This window comes from Haemaphysalis longicornis, unplaced genomic scaffold (genome assembly GCF_048455015.1).
Source record: "Haemaphysalis longicornis isolate Haplotype H1 unplaced genomic scaffold, Haemaphysalis longicornis Haplotype H1 scaffold_166, whole genome shotgun sequence".
Classification (NCBI taxonomy): Eukaryota; Metazoa; Arthropoda; class Arachnida; order Ixodida; family Ixodidae; genus Haemaphysalis; species Haemaphysalis longicornis.
In genome coordinates, this window is record NW_027526272.1 from 81,024 (window position 1) to 96,168 (window position 15,145).

General features: G+C 46.5%; 1 long non-coding RNA gene and 1 pseudogene across 1 annotated transcript in view; both read left to right on the forward strand.

Moving 5' to 3' along the window:
• The window catches only part of LOC144166284 (uncharacterized), an 86,610-nt gene that overhangs the window by 31,486 nt on the left and 39,979 nt on the right, over positions 1–15,145 (forward strand). The gene's annotated exons all lie outside the window — the stretch shown is intronic.
• On the forward strand, positions 8,213–9,313 carry LOC144166289 (2-aminomuconic semialdehyde dehydrogenase pseudogene; annotated as a pseudogene).

Sequence of the window (15,145 nt, forward strand, 5' to 3'; positions counted from 1 at the left end):
GAGAAAGTACTAAAAGCGAACAATGACGAAGAATAAAAATATATTACACGTTTCGGAACCGCATACGGTGTCCTATTCACCAAGCAAGGCAGTCACCGAGAAACCAGTATGCGGTTCTGAAACGTGAAATACATTTTTATCTGTTGTCAGTGATAGCTTATTTTGTACAATAATTTTATATACCGCGCTGCGTAATTTTTCACTAAACCAGGCACCCGGAGATTCGAAAAATATAAAAGATGGCAGAACGTAATTTGTGCCGCAAAAAACGTACTTGCTGGTGCGGGTCGACTCGCATCGAGCCCGGTGACTGAAAGGGCTGGTGCAATGTAAGCAAAATTGTCCAATTTCATTATTACAAATGATAATGATAGTAAATAAACCTTTATGGTCCTAACTTTCACCCCAAAACGATCGTGCAGACAATGATGGAGGGCATTTCTGTTCAATTCATACATGGAAGAGGAAGGGCCAACAAGCACCGAATCGTCGAAGCCCTTATAAGCCTACTATTTTACTTCATATTTGTTACGTCTTGCACCCTTTTAGATTTCGGCTTTCTTTCAATCTCAAAAAAAAATAAAGGTGTCAGCACTAAAGCCAAAATTCGGCGCCATCCCAATAGTAATTCTCAAAAATGTATGGGTACCTGTTGATTTTTTATACGCATGATGCTCAGTTTCGGTGGTCTTATAGCGTCAATACAATGAAGCGAAAACTGCGAGCGGGCGCCTATTGGAACGTATCCTGCCCATGGATATCTTCGCTTCACTGATCGCATTAGTTAACAATAAAGGTTTTAGATGCGACGGCATCTCATTCATTCGCCTTGTCCCTCCATACGGCGTTGTCGTTGTCCGTCCACACCCCTCCCCCATTGTCCTCGCCGCGCGAGCTGCGCTCTCCGCCGCTCACCCCCTCTCCTCTCCGATAGCGAACACTCCCTCGCGAGGGGCATTGAATTGAATTCGATTGGATTGGCTTGGCTTGGCTTGGAGTGGATTAAATTGGATTGGATTTGGATTGGATTGGATTTCTATTGGATTGGATAAAAGTGGATTGTGTTGCGTCATAGCCACGCCACGTTGCGTCATAGCCGCGGCAGGGGGTTCACGGCACGTTTCACGCGATGGGAGAATCAACCTAACGGCAACAACAACGGAACCCCCTATGCGTCGCATCTACACAGAGGTTCCCGCGAGGGGAGGTGGGAGTAATTTTTTGTATCTCTCGCAGTTTCGAGTTTTATGGCGATTCCTTAACTATTACCCTTGCTGGATCTTTTCGAGGACGACAAATTCCACCAGGAAAAATACGATAGTAGTCACATTTTGTGGAGGGCAACCCACTAAGCTCTTATTTAGAGGAAATAAAACCCTGGCTTTTCAATAACTCGGCTACACCTGAAGCATGCTCATTCGTTATTTTTTCTTGCATCCATGATATTCGTTCAATGGCAATGTTCAGGTCACAGGAAAACTACGTCCACTGTATTGAAGAATAACGCTACAAATCACCGATTAGCAACAGAGGTTCGGCTTCTTTGCTGACAGCTTAACCGACTTTGTCGGAATTCAGGTTCGACCTTGTCGGAATACAGTTCTAGTTGTCGACCCAACGACACCACATGATATCTCCGGAATGGCAGAAACCGATCAAAAAGTTTGAGAGTGCAGCATGTCATGCCTTCAACTGGTGAGTCTGCGTACTTCATTCCGTAGGCAGAAACCCCCTCATTCCTTATCTGTCCCATTGGTCACGTCCTACATCAAAACTCCGGCCACCCCTCCTGCCCCTTGTGTCCGTACTTCCTACCCAAATCTCACTATTGGGAAATGCATATCACCAAGCCTGGCCCCAACACCCGCGTTCCACCAAATCCTTTTGTTTCCTTCGGCGAGAGTGCAGGTTAAGGCCGGGCAGAAGGCTCTCTGTGAACGCGCGCTCTGGACCTCGGCAATTATAGTTCCGCAATAGGAAGACACGGTTGAATAAAGCCTGCATCAATGACCTGGACACAGGTGTTCTGTGCAGAAAGTTTTATCGTTCTAGTGACATTGCGATGGGGTTTCAACCAGGCTCCCTTTGCTCGTGTTACACAAACGTCAGCTCCTGGTCCTCCCAAGCATATATCTTACATCTCACCATGGAGGAAGGAGAGCTTAGAGATACCCCTTTGGCAAACGGCGTATTGAAAAAAGTGTGGGACAGGTGACGTAATTTGTTAGCCTACATTTCAGGCCGCTGGCAAATCGGTCCTACAGACGGCGTCACTGTGGGCCCGGCCGGTGGCCTATCGTCCGCCTACACAGACGAAGCAAGCGACAGTTTCGCGAGCGAAAGTGAAGGAAGATAACCTTGTGTGCAAACAACAAGCAAAACAAGCTGGCATAAAATTGTTTCCGGCTGCACTAGAAGTGACGTACGGGCATCTTTAAGGTTTCCGTAGCTCCGTGTATTTCGCTATTCTCCATTGCGGCGAAGGCATATCTCGTTCAGCTGCTTTGGGTCTACTGCCGAACTGACGTGCTCAACATTCCGTTCCCGTCCTAGGCCTTTTAAAGCGTCCGCTATCCGTCCCCTTTTGCGTAACATAAAAATTGCTCGGCTTAATGTTTGTGGGGATGATCATAGAAAGGTAAAGCAGCGTTTTAGCATTGGCTCGGAAACGCTACAACCCGGGACAATTATTTGTCTTTGTTATAATACCACAGATTATTTGCCTGACGCTTCTCGTGGATCAATATTGGCAGCAGAGTCATATTAGACGCTTTTTCACATGTACTTTACAAAATAATTTAAGGTCTTAAACGTAAACTACCAAGCTACAGGTGCCATTGAAGCGCGATGCGTACCATACCTAGATAACTTTCTTGCTCCTCGTTTAAAACTCACCACTAGGTAAAGGCAACGAGCAGTGGCGCACCGCCTAAGAGAGAGACCGAAGCCATTGTTAATCGAGACAAAAAAACTGGAGTCCAATTTTTGGAAACGCCGGGAGGACAAAGCCTTTCGATAGAGCAGTGTGGATTCAGAATGCCTCGGGAAACAGATTGGCCATTCTTTATTTCGCATTCAGAACCCTTAAAATGCATAGGTGTCCTCGGATTGTGAGTTTGTTCCAATGACACCTCCCATCTGCAAACCGCCCACGAACAGTCGAATTCAAACCGGATATCTAAGCCATATTTCGCCCTCATCTTGCTTCACTCACGTGGCATAGCGCAGAAACCGACCACCAAGCGTGGAGTAGTGGTAAGAAGTTAGCCAAATTGTTTCTGCTAACAAATGACGTACCGAACAGAAGGAGCTGGACCGCGAATAGGCGGAATGTGCGGGGTAAAAGTAACAAGTGGCTTAGCTGAGCTATGCCAGCACATACGTAGCATGAGCTAAGGTTCAGCTGGTTATTCTTAGGTTTCCTGGTAATCTAAGATTAGCTGATTACCATGCGTACTGCTGCTATAACGATTTCTTATCCAATCCAGTCTAGTGTAGTCTATTACAGTCCAGTTTGGTCTAACCGAGTCCGGTCACTGCTCTTCGCGCATGCTCAGCACGGCTTTCCAGGACCAACACGAAACGGCTATCAAGCGGCTCCGGCGCAGCATCAGACATGGTTTCTGCGCAACGCAGGCGCACAGCTTGAGACGCGCCGGTGTCAGTGCGTCTGGCACGGCTATAACGTCACTCCTCCTAAATGCGCAGACCTGCGAATGCCCAGACACAATTATCTACACAATCGTACTCCAATTGAAGTGGATTTATATTCCAATCCGTACAATTCAATTTGATCCAATCCAATGCAATCCAATCCAATGCTTCTTGCGCTTGTGCAGCATGGCCCTTCAAGATCCAGGTGAAACTGCTCAACCTTGGCCTGTGTAGCATACGCTACAAAAATAGGAGAAGACACAGAAGTCGTAGGAAAGACCCGAGGTAGACACCGGTCAGGGGCAGTTACAAATGTGCTTGATACTTTCCGTAATCAGATAAGGTATGAAAGCTTGGGATCTCATTAGGTACATTAAACGAAACCTCTGGTTAAACCATGGGTCCGTCAATTCCTCAAGGCCGCGGTTACATTTACAGATAACAAAGCAGTGTTGAATTGAGAATAAACTTGTCTTGGAAACATATTCATAAAACTAAGCGGAGGAAGTGGAGTTGGTAAAGTCACGTTTTTTGAATTGAGAACAGACTTGTCTGGGAAACATTTTTATAAAACTAAGTGGAAAAAGCGGAGTTCGGGCAGGCATATATTGCGGATGGCGGAAGACAGACTGCCATCCGTGCAACGAAGTGGCAACTAAAAAATTGTAAACCCAAAATAGGCAGGCCCAGAACTCTATACAAATAATGACTGAGAAAATTGGGACCGACAAGCGGAGTTTTCATACGCTAGAATTGGCTGGAACGTGTTTCTGGCTGCCGCCCGCAGGCCGCTGCAGGAAGGGGAACATTGCTTCGGCTCCCGTGTCAGCACCCCGAACTACGAATACACGTAAGCGCTTCCTAAAAGACCGGTATTATTGCACGCCGGATTTCGAGATGGCCTCACATTAGCAAACTCGGGTTTTGCCAGCCCTAACTGTCTGCCAAGCGAATTACCTAGCTCACCGCGCCCGCCGTGCAGACTTTGTGGGCCAGCTCTTTGAAACAAAACCCAAATCTCTGCCTAACGACTTCATTATCTGTGCGCTCTCGCAAACCTGCGACCGCCAATATGAAAATCGAAGCGCTCACTGGAGGCACATTTTCCCCTGAAAGGTCATAGTTCCAGAATACAAAAAACGCAAGCCAAGCAATTTTCAGGGCTCGCAAACCAATCAGGACGTCTCTGCGCTCTGATCACATGACACACCACCTTTCAAGGCGGCAAGACTGAGATCGCGTACACAGCCTCCCGGGGACCAACTACACAATCATCTACTGACTGCGCTTGGGGCTTGTTATGAATGGCCCACGAACGACGCAGGCAGAGTCGAACAGTGTTTAACACGTCGAAAAGTATATTTAAAAGAACGAAATACAAGCGCAACTTCGTAGACGGTGAGATGTTGTAGATAGTACAGATTTGAGCCACACAGAAGCACAGTAAACAGTTCGAAGGTACACAAAATAGCCTCTTAGTTCGGAAGGTCTGAGAGGAATGGCCGATAAACAAGGCAGCTCACGTTCCGTCGCGATGTGCTTCTATCGGCTCCAACAGTAGGAACGGAAGTACCCAACAGCCAGGCCAGAGCGTCGGAAGTCGGCGCAGCCGCACCTTAATGACGGTGATCAGACGCGCTCTGGAGCCTTCGCGCAGTATAGCGACGGTCTTGGTACAGGTAGCCCATTGACCATGCGTCCCACGGGGTCGTTTTATGCGTAACCGCGCCCAGTTCTGCCTCTTGCCTTCCAGCCGTCGTCTTTCGAGCCTTCGCGATCACTCCCGCGCGGATCCATTTTCTTCTCATCTTCTCTGTCGAAATGGCGCGGTGAATCGCTCGCGTGGCCATTCACCACAGGGCGCAACATTGCTCGGCTGACCACTACAGCATTTACCCAATCCTTGCAGCCAGAAATGAGCTTCAGCTGCTGTTTCGAAAAAAAGCGGGCATCAGTCGGCAATCTGATGTTTACACGACATCCCCTAAAAATAAACTCGGAACGGATACCTATTGTTGGGGGAGTGACTATTTCATCATTGCCCTCCGTCTTACAATACTCTTTTCGCCACAGCACCGGAGTTGTTGGACTAACCACTAGAAGGCGGTACGTAAAGCGCATTCTCTGTATTCTCTCCATGTACGACATTATGGAAGGGACAGGAGATGGCCGAAATAGAAGAGACCTACAGTAAGAACATCACTTCCACGCAGGATCTCTCTGCAGCGAATATGCAACCTAAACATTTGGGGCTGCCCGCTGTTATATACTCAATAGATGGCGTAGCAACCTCTACAACCGCTTAGTCGGACGTCGCATCGCAAAGTACACACAGAAGGCCTACTCTTACACCAAACTTCTGCAAAACCAAAACTGCGACACGTTTTGCGACAAACCCCATTTGTAGCTTAGCAATATAGACAGCACGCAACATACTGAGACATATATTTGGTAATTTAACGTCAAATTGTCTACCACTGAGAACATCACCGGTCGAATTCCTAATCACAGTCAATCCAGATCAGCTGTTTCTCTGTTTCAAAAGTACCTATTCGGCTCCGCGACAGCTCCGTTCTCCACTTCTCTTCTAGAATTCCAAAAGGCCGCTGACGTGATCCTAGTAGGCAAATCCACACGCGAAGAATTTTTACAAGCACTGACTTTGCTAAGAGGAATACGCTGTGGGTGCATGGCTTAATTATACACAAGCCACCTGGAAGCCTCAGCGACGAGCATTAGGGTTTCTTCTTCGACTGGGGAAACCGGCACTCCAGAGTGCCGATTCTAGCATGAAGATTAGGATCGCTGTGACAATACGGTGACATTAACAAGTAACCGAAATCAAAGGGCTCGTAACATTCGGCAACCTAAGTCCCCTGTTATATCCTAGTCTGTGCATACACTATAGCCATGTTTGGTTTCTGGCCGCCTTAGCAGCCAGCTAGATCGGACCTGCCAATGTTACCACATCATGTTAGCTTCTGGGCTCATCTGTGTGCTCATGACGGGTGCCTAGAGTAGAAAGAAGCTATCTCTTACCCCCTTCACAAAACAAACTGTGGCTACACCATAGCCATCGACATGCAAGGGGCTCTCGAAAACGTACCCAAAAAGGCCTATCTTCAATAGCTTCAAAAGCCGTGTGTTGTAACAATTTCACCTATCAAAGCCACGTCAACCACCACCACATCTTCTCCAGCTAAAAATGCACCTGATTGCTACTCCGCACACTACTCGGGGCCTTGCACCGATTACCTCCTCCCTACAATTCGGTAATGGAAGAACAGGTCCCGCAGTTGACAGCTCAAAGTACAGGGAGCCCTCTCCACTTCTCTTTTCTGAATTGACGTTTTACAACGGCAAGATGTGCAGCAGATCGTCTCTGAGAAAAAGCCGAGCGTAAAAGAATAATTTAGTGTGTGCGTAGGAACATCTTAAATAAAAACCTCCCAGACCCCGCAGGTCTTCATATAAGGCGGGTTATTTTGCCTAAGGTAGATGCTTTCACAGCACTGTATATCAGTTTACACGTGAAGCCTACTTTAAATCAATTGGTATTACCTTGGTTTCTGTAAGCTGCCTTTCCAACAGTGTGTGTTGTAGAGTGAAGAATGAACACTTACGGAAGAAGTAATGTTACAGCCTCACATTATACTCGTCTAAACCGCAACCGCCACTTCCCCAAAACTGTGCCCAACTGCCCACACGTGGCGTCTCTCTCCCGGTGAGGTTACAGATTGCCATGCACTCCTCGGGGTCACCTCTGTGGCACTCCTCAGACGTCCGTGTCTTAGCCCAACAACAGTGTTTCCTTTCTGTGTACCGTAGACATCACGCAATTTTTCTCGTAATTAGACGTGACAAATCCCCAAAATTCGCTAACACGAAAAGCAAGTATTTCCGCCAGCACACCAGCTTCGCTCGACTTCACTCCCCAAAGGGTGGATGGGCTTTTATTTTCTGAGCAGCATCTGTCCTGCAGGTGCTGCAGACTGGTGAATGTGGGTATGCTGATGTACCCGCAAGGCAGTGCCTTTTCAAACCCCTTTGCAGAGGAATATAGTACTACATACTAAAGCAAGCAAACGAAAATTCTTCTAGGCAGTGACGCCCATCATCCTGATAAAGAAGCACGTATAAGGGGCTACGAAAAGTAGTCATGTTTGGGAATGTTAATCGGGATATTCAAGAGTGATCACGTAATATTATATGCGAGAGCATTAGCTCGGGTGTTGCATTTAGGCAGTATCTTTTGTCTGGACTCTTTGGTCGCCGACCAAAATTTCTGTGCTCCGGTGCCAATAGTTGGCATGCATACTCCCACTGGAGAAGACGCTATGGGGGCATTGGTCGATAATATTGGTCGAGTGCAGGAATTCCTTCGTTTGCGGTAAAAAATGCGTGTGTAGAAAACGTTCCGTGGTAGGAAGCCAAACTATCGCCATGCATAATTTACATGACGACCTTATTTTATTTCAGCGGTTCAATACACACTGATTATTTCCGTTCAAATGTACAGTGATAAGTAAACGTGACGTAATTCAATATCACCTGCTGGATGCAAGTGAATTTGCCCCACTTTGCCACCACTGCCTAGTGCGACTGATAAATGGCGAAGCCGCAACAGGCGTCGAACGCGCTGCACTACACGGTCCGCTGGGAGGTGGGAGTTGTAGCCGTGATCGCGCCCTGGAATACGCACCTGCACATGCTCACCTTCAAAGCCGGCACCGACAATGGTCTAGGGCAACACTGTTGTGGCCATGTCCAGCGAGCTTACCTATATCACTGCCTAGATGCTGGCCAAGTGTTCGTGGATGCCGGGCGCCCCGTGGACTGGTTAACGTCGTGTTCGGCTTCGGCCAGATTTTCGGTGACGCACTGGTGCGTCCCAAGCACGAAGAAAATCTTGTGCACTGGCAGCACGAAGACCGACAGTATCATCGCGTAAATGTCCGCGCCCCACGAAAGAAGCTCTCCCTAAAGATGGGACGCAAGAATGCAGCCAGCGTATTCGAAAACACTGATCTGAAGAAGTGCCTCGGATCAGTTATTAAGGCCTGTTTCCTAAACCACGGCGACATCTGCATCTGCACGAGTGTTATCTACATTCACACGAAATTATACCAAACGTTTACAGAGGCGTTCGCTCAGGAGGCAATGAAGCTCAAGGTAGGCCCGCCCCAGAGCGAGTCTGTGTTCATAGGTGCGCTGCAAGCAGCACTTGAAGAATTTTAAGTTGTGCATCCCGTTCGCCATGGAAGACGGCGGCATGATACTCTGCGGAGGCATCCGAGAGGCGCCCGACCTACCCAAGGAGAACAAGAATGGCTAGTTCTTGCTGCCAACGGTGATCACATACCTCCCTCACTTATCACGTTGAATGCAAGAGGACATATTCCTGGTAGTAACGTGCCTGGCACCATTTGACATGCCCCTCAAAGTGATCGAGAAGGTCAGCAGTGTTTCCTATGGCCTGTGTTCGAGCATGTGGTCCAGAGATGTCTACCGAATTCACAAGATGGCGCAGCGCCCGGAGGTGAGCACTATCTGTTGCAACTGCCGCTTGGTGCGTCACCTGCACATGGTGTTTGGAGGGATGAAGATTTCCGTCCTCTTCCGCGAAGGCACCGACGCCTCCAAGGAGTTCGCCATATAGGTCAAGCACATCGTCAAGATATAGACCATTTTTCGGAAACATAGCTTGCAGTTTTGGTTCAAGTAGAACGGAAAATATTGGAGTTATTTGAAGTATCTCGATGTCGCCGCTAGAGTCCTCGACGTGGCAGCAAACAGTCAGAGAGCTGCTTGAGTCGTGAAGAGGTATCTTGGTGCGTGATGCGTAACCGGGGTTCTTGGAGTTGCTAGTGTCGGTGAGGTCGAGAAGCTGCGACGCGACTTCACCATATCTAAGACAAGCATCATAAAGTTCGCTTCGTGGGAACTGCATCGCTTGCCTAATATTGATTGACAGGTTACGATGACGTCACGAAACTCTAAACCATCCCTAAACTCTTGCTCAGCGTGGGGACCAGTCAGACTCGTTCGATAATGCGGTTATTATTCCGTACTTGAATGGACGCGTAGTCAAGGTGATAAGTAATGGCCGAAACGTCTTCATCTGTGTGTCCCCGTTGAAAATGGCGTGAATCGCTTGTGAGATCAGCGTCGTTATAATAGATCCTTGAACACATCGTTTGTGATCTAGCTTATCTTCAGTAGGCTGCGTTCATGGTTAGGTCATGATGAAAGCGGTCTCAGTTCTTTTAGGCATTGCTCGCAACTGTTGCGTGCATACAGTAGTTCGCTGATCTAATGGTATTCGGTACCAGTTTTTTGCGACTACAACGGCTTTGGTAAAGAAAAACAAACTGTATTTACATTAAATGACAGACAAAACACGTCCGATCACCAACATTGTGTCTCGTCATCCTATTATTTCAATATCAGAGATCACTTCTTTGTCCTCGCACAAATAAAGTTCGCTTAACAGATACGGGGCTGTTTCGTTTGCCAGAGTTCACATTCAAAAGAGAGAGAATTCCGCGATGAGATTACAACATTTAGGCAAAATCCTCCAGTTGATAGATAATAGAGGCTCAAGCCTTTGTTAAAAATGAAGATGATGACAAATTCTCTCACGTCTGTAAATCACCAAGTTGCTTTGCTCCCTACGGAATACCATATACTGAGACGGGTGGTGGCCTTAAGAATAAGGGTATTGGCACAATTTTCACCTTCTGATAATGCGCACGCCGAGTTACGTTTACTCAAAAAAATTCAAAAACAATGATTAGCACGCTGACTGTACTGCCTAGATGTAAAAACCTGCCACCATTTTCTTTGACGATGACGTGTTGCTTTACGCACGCAACTGTGCAAAAAATACCTTCTTTTTCAACAACGTGCTTGTCCTGCTCTTGATCGCAATGAAACTGGAGCAGCTAACACATCAAATATTTGCGATTTTAACTGCCTTAACATTTATAATTTCAGATATCATGCAGCACTCGCTTAACCGCTGCTTTGTTATAAATTCGGCCCGGAACTTTTAAAGTTCTCTTAACGTACCTGCTTTGGGCAATTGCAAACTCCTGTCTCCTGCTCACGCCTGTACGTGATGCCGCTCGGTTCTTCATGCTTCCGGCATGTAATATTCTCTTGGCTTTTCAAAGATGCTTCAACGTGGTATCAATAGAGAGCCATAACTACTACACAGGGATGCGAACTGCCCCCACAATGTGTGTATCAGATGATATTCAATGTGTGTGTCTATTGAACATCAAGTGCACTGTATGTAAGGTGTGTATCTAGGAACGGCTACATAAGATTTTGTAATTTTAACATTTAGGATTATATTGAGTTGAATTTCGGGAGGTGTTAGTGGCCACTGGGTTGCCGCATTGAAAGGGATATTAATTCTGACCGTGCTTGTCCCGCGCCAGTAATTTTGAAGCCGACTTTTAGCGAAAGATGTTTCGTTACGAAACCAACGTTTGACACTCTTTTTGCGATGATGGTTGTAAGATCCTTGTAAAATAGCCGACGCATTTAAAATGTGTTTTCACAAAACATTTGGTGTAAGGATAACGATATGGTGTGCTTGACACCCTTAATTACGCGTGACACTTACGCGTGACAATGTGGGTCGGATGATTGCGTAGTATACCATGCGGAAACATTAAACACGCACTAAATAAATTACACCAGTAATCAACTGAGCAAGAAAATATACAAGATGCGGATGGAGAGGCAGTATATAGTTACTCTATGTGCTAAGATTGCTTTAATAGCCAGCATAGGCAAGTGCTCTAATTTGGACGTCGGAGGGTTGGCTAACGAGGGGGGGAGGAGTGAAGGGGGGCAAACCCATGTATTACGGAGTAGAGGGCGAAGGGGCGGGGTTGTTGTGGTGTGCTGGCTCGGGTGTGAAACGGGGCAATTGCCCATTTTACACCCCCCGCCGACGCCCATGGCTAGAGTCGATGGGTTTATTACTAAAATCCAGTAATTCAGCGCTACTTCCTTAATTAAGTATCTTGTCTTCCCAATAGTTAGCTGGCGGATTAGCGAAATGTTTCTTTTCATTATTGAGACCGAACGCAAGAACTGCTGTTGTGATTGTGTTCAATAAATCATCATATTTTATTTAGAAGAACTGCGAGTTGGGCTTGTTGGTATAGGTTCATAATGAGAAACAGCGCAAAAACAAATCTTGGACAAGAAAGACAACGAGACGAAGATTTTATTATTTAGCCCTCACTTACTGCACACATTTTTGACAATCTCTTAGAAGGGTGTTCATTCTTACAACACACGCCTTCACACGTGGGCGTAAAGCTACAAGTTAGGGTGTGAGAAATTATAGGAAAATTGTAAAGAATCCCCATACATGGAGGTGGTTTCTACCAATTTACAGGGGTGGGCGTGAGGCTTTTTCGAGCATGTGAATGCTTCGTTCCTCCCCGTGTTTAAAACAATACGACGTGGCAGAATTTAGCAGCATCGGAGCTGGTCAAGCTTCAGCATAGCCCCGTGGCGTTAGCAAAAGAATACCAAGAAAAAACACCACCGCGTTTAACGCGTGCACCACCACTCACGGGCTATTTTACCAGTGGACCGTGCGTTCGCGCCTGCCCTGGTCACACCTGTTCTACACCATTTTACATGTGATAGTGTTTCTTCGGCCAATAAAACGCAAAAAATGGCGCAGCTGGCACGAGTGGTGCAAACTCGGAGCAGCAACAAAGCTGTTGGTCGACCTAGCTTGTGTGACCCGACAATATGTTGTCTGTGTGCCAGACCCATGGTAACGGCATTACCAAATCCACAAAACGTTGGCACCACCTATCAGGGCTTTGGCTTCACTAGCAACAACATGGCCATGCTAATAAAACTTTGGAAAGCCCAAACAAATCTCGCCAAACAGCGAAAATGAAGGAAATGATCTCCATCACCAGCCGTGCTCTTTATTTCGCTGGCGAACATTCCTTTCGTACCTGCTCAACCCTTTCACAAACCGAAGGGTGTTGCATGTGGTCAAAACCATTTTTGCGATACAAAAAATGTACAGCCACACATTAAGGTGTTGGAGCATAACGAAATGCTGTTATAATATTCTAACATAATTAGTTCAGCTTTTTTAGACGATAAAGGTGAGAAAACGTTAGGTTGTAGAATCGTTCAGGTAGCAAAATTTCAGTAAGTAGTAGTAGTATCTGTTTGTTTTATGGCGCAAGGGCAACGATGGCCAAAGAGCGCCAATGCAATGGTTGATCATTTTGAATGATGTTTTAATAAAATGGTGCTGTAAATGTGACGATCTTAAGAGAGGTTAGTGTGGGGGGTGTATACAGCCCCTCATTTAAAACAGCAATAAAATTGGGGAAATGGGAATGGCAGGGTAAGAATGTAAAAAATAAATAGACACTCATAGCGTCCTCCCACTCTGAGGGGCCCCGAGGTTACACATGGTATGATATGCGGTTTAAAAAGCCAATGTCTCCCAGGTAAGCAAAAAGGCGTTTACTTGGAATTAAGGGTTGATCAGCTAAAAACATCGAGGGATGAAGAGGAATCATGTGAGTGTAGAGTTCCCGGAAGTGCTTTTTCCTTGCCTTGTGGAAGTACCCACACTCAACTAAGACATGGCTGACGGATAGGCGATGTCCGCTCCTGTCGCATTGTGGCGGTGGTTTGCCCTGCAGAAGGTGCGAGTGAGTAGCGTATGTATGACCTATTCGTAATCTGCACATGTATACTTCCGTTGTTCTGTTGTGTTTTTCTGTGTAGTAGCTGCCTAATTGGGGTTTTATAGTGTGGAGTTTGTTATCTGTCTGAGTGTCCCAGTGTTGCTGCCAGCGTTGTCGGATTGCCTTTCGAATGAATGGTTTCCAGTCAAGATAGGGAAGCTGCTGAACGTCGACGCTGCAGCGAAGTGCTGCCGCAGCGGCGCTCTGGTCTGCGAGTTCATTACCAGGAATGCCACTGTGTCCAGGCACCCAACACACGACTATGACCTGTTTTAAAGCGTAGGCTGCCATTATCTCTTTAACTAACCTATTCAGCACAATGTTCCTACTTGGTTTTCCATAATGCAGTGCTGTCACAACACTCAATGAGTCTGTGTATATAATGGATTGTTGTGTCTTTGTTTGTATTATGTGTTCTAGCGTAATTAATATAGCATGTGCCTCAGCCGTAAATATACTTGTGTTTCTGTTTAGTGTCCTTGTGCTGGCAAAGTTGGGACCGTGTGCAGCACATGCCACAGCAGTGGCAGTTTTGGAGGCATCTGTGTAAAAGGCAGTGTACGGGAATTTGTTTTGCAAGTGCAGGAAGTGTTGTCGGATGAGTTGTGCGGGTGAATGTTTTTTGTAAATTTCCTTGAACGACATGTCACAGGTGACAGGGCGCAGTTGCCAAGGCGGCATGAACTCAACGAAGTCAGCTTTGTAAGATTCTGATAAAATAACCCCAAGTTCCTCCGCATCCACCTTCACTCGGATAGAGAAAGGCAGAGGAAGCGACGGACGGCACAAAAACAGCCTTTCGGACGCTTTGTTTTCAAGAATAGCATTTAGCGGATGACTATTTAAGGATGTTGCCCTTACGCAGTACAAAAGTGCCATGTATGTACGCTGGTGCTCTAAGCACCACTGATCCGTTTCTGCATAGAGGCTTTCAATAGGACTCGCCCGGAAAGCCCCGGACGCCAGGCGGAGCCCCAAGTGCAGCACTGCGTCCAGCATTTTTAGAGCTGTTTTTGAAGCAGACCCATACACTACACTTCCATAGTCTATACGGGACCTGACAAGACTGTTAAAAACACGTAAAAGGCATGTTGTATCTGCACCGTATGACTGGCGGGAAAGGACTTTTAAGATGTTCATAGTCTTCATGCATTTCATTTTAAGTTGTTTAATGTGTGGGATGAATGTAAGTTTATCATCTAAAACTACTCCAAGGAACTTGTGTTCTCTTTTTACGGGTATGTCAACTCCCTTAAGTTGTATGGTTGGTTGCAGATGGATCCCCCGCTTCCTGGAAAAGAGAACACAAGTGCTTTTCTGCGGATTTAGGATAAAACCATTTTTGTCTGCCCACTTGGCTAGTCTGTTCACAGCAACTTGGATCTGCCGTTCACAGATAGAGGAGTTGCATGACCTGAAGCTGATGTGAACATCGTCTACATAGATTGAATAAAAAATGGTGGGTGGCAGTGCTCTCCCTAACGTATTCATTTTTACAATGAAAAGTGTGCAGCTAAGTACTCCACCCTGGGGAACGCCATTTTCTTGTGTATACGTCCTGGATAATGCTGCACCAACTCGTACCCGGAATGTTCTATCTGATAAGTAGCTTTCCAGTGTGTTCAACATGTTTCCACAAATGCCGAAAGATTTAAGGTCATGCAGGATGCCATACCGCCAAGTGGTGTCATAGGCCTTTTCGATGTCAAAAAATACAGATATACAGTGCTGCTTATGGG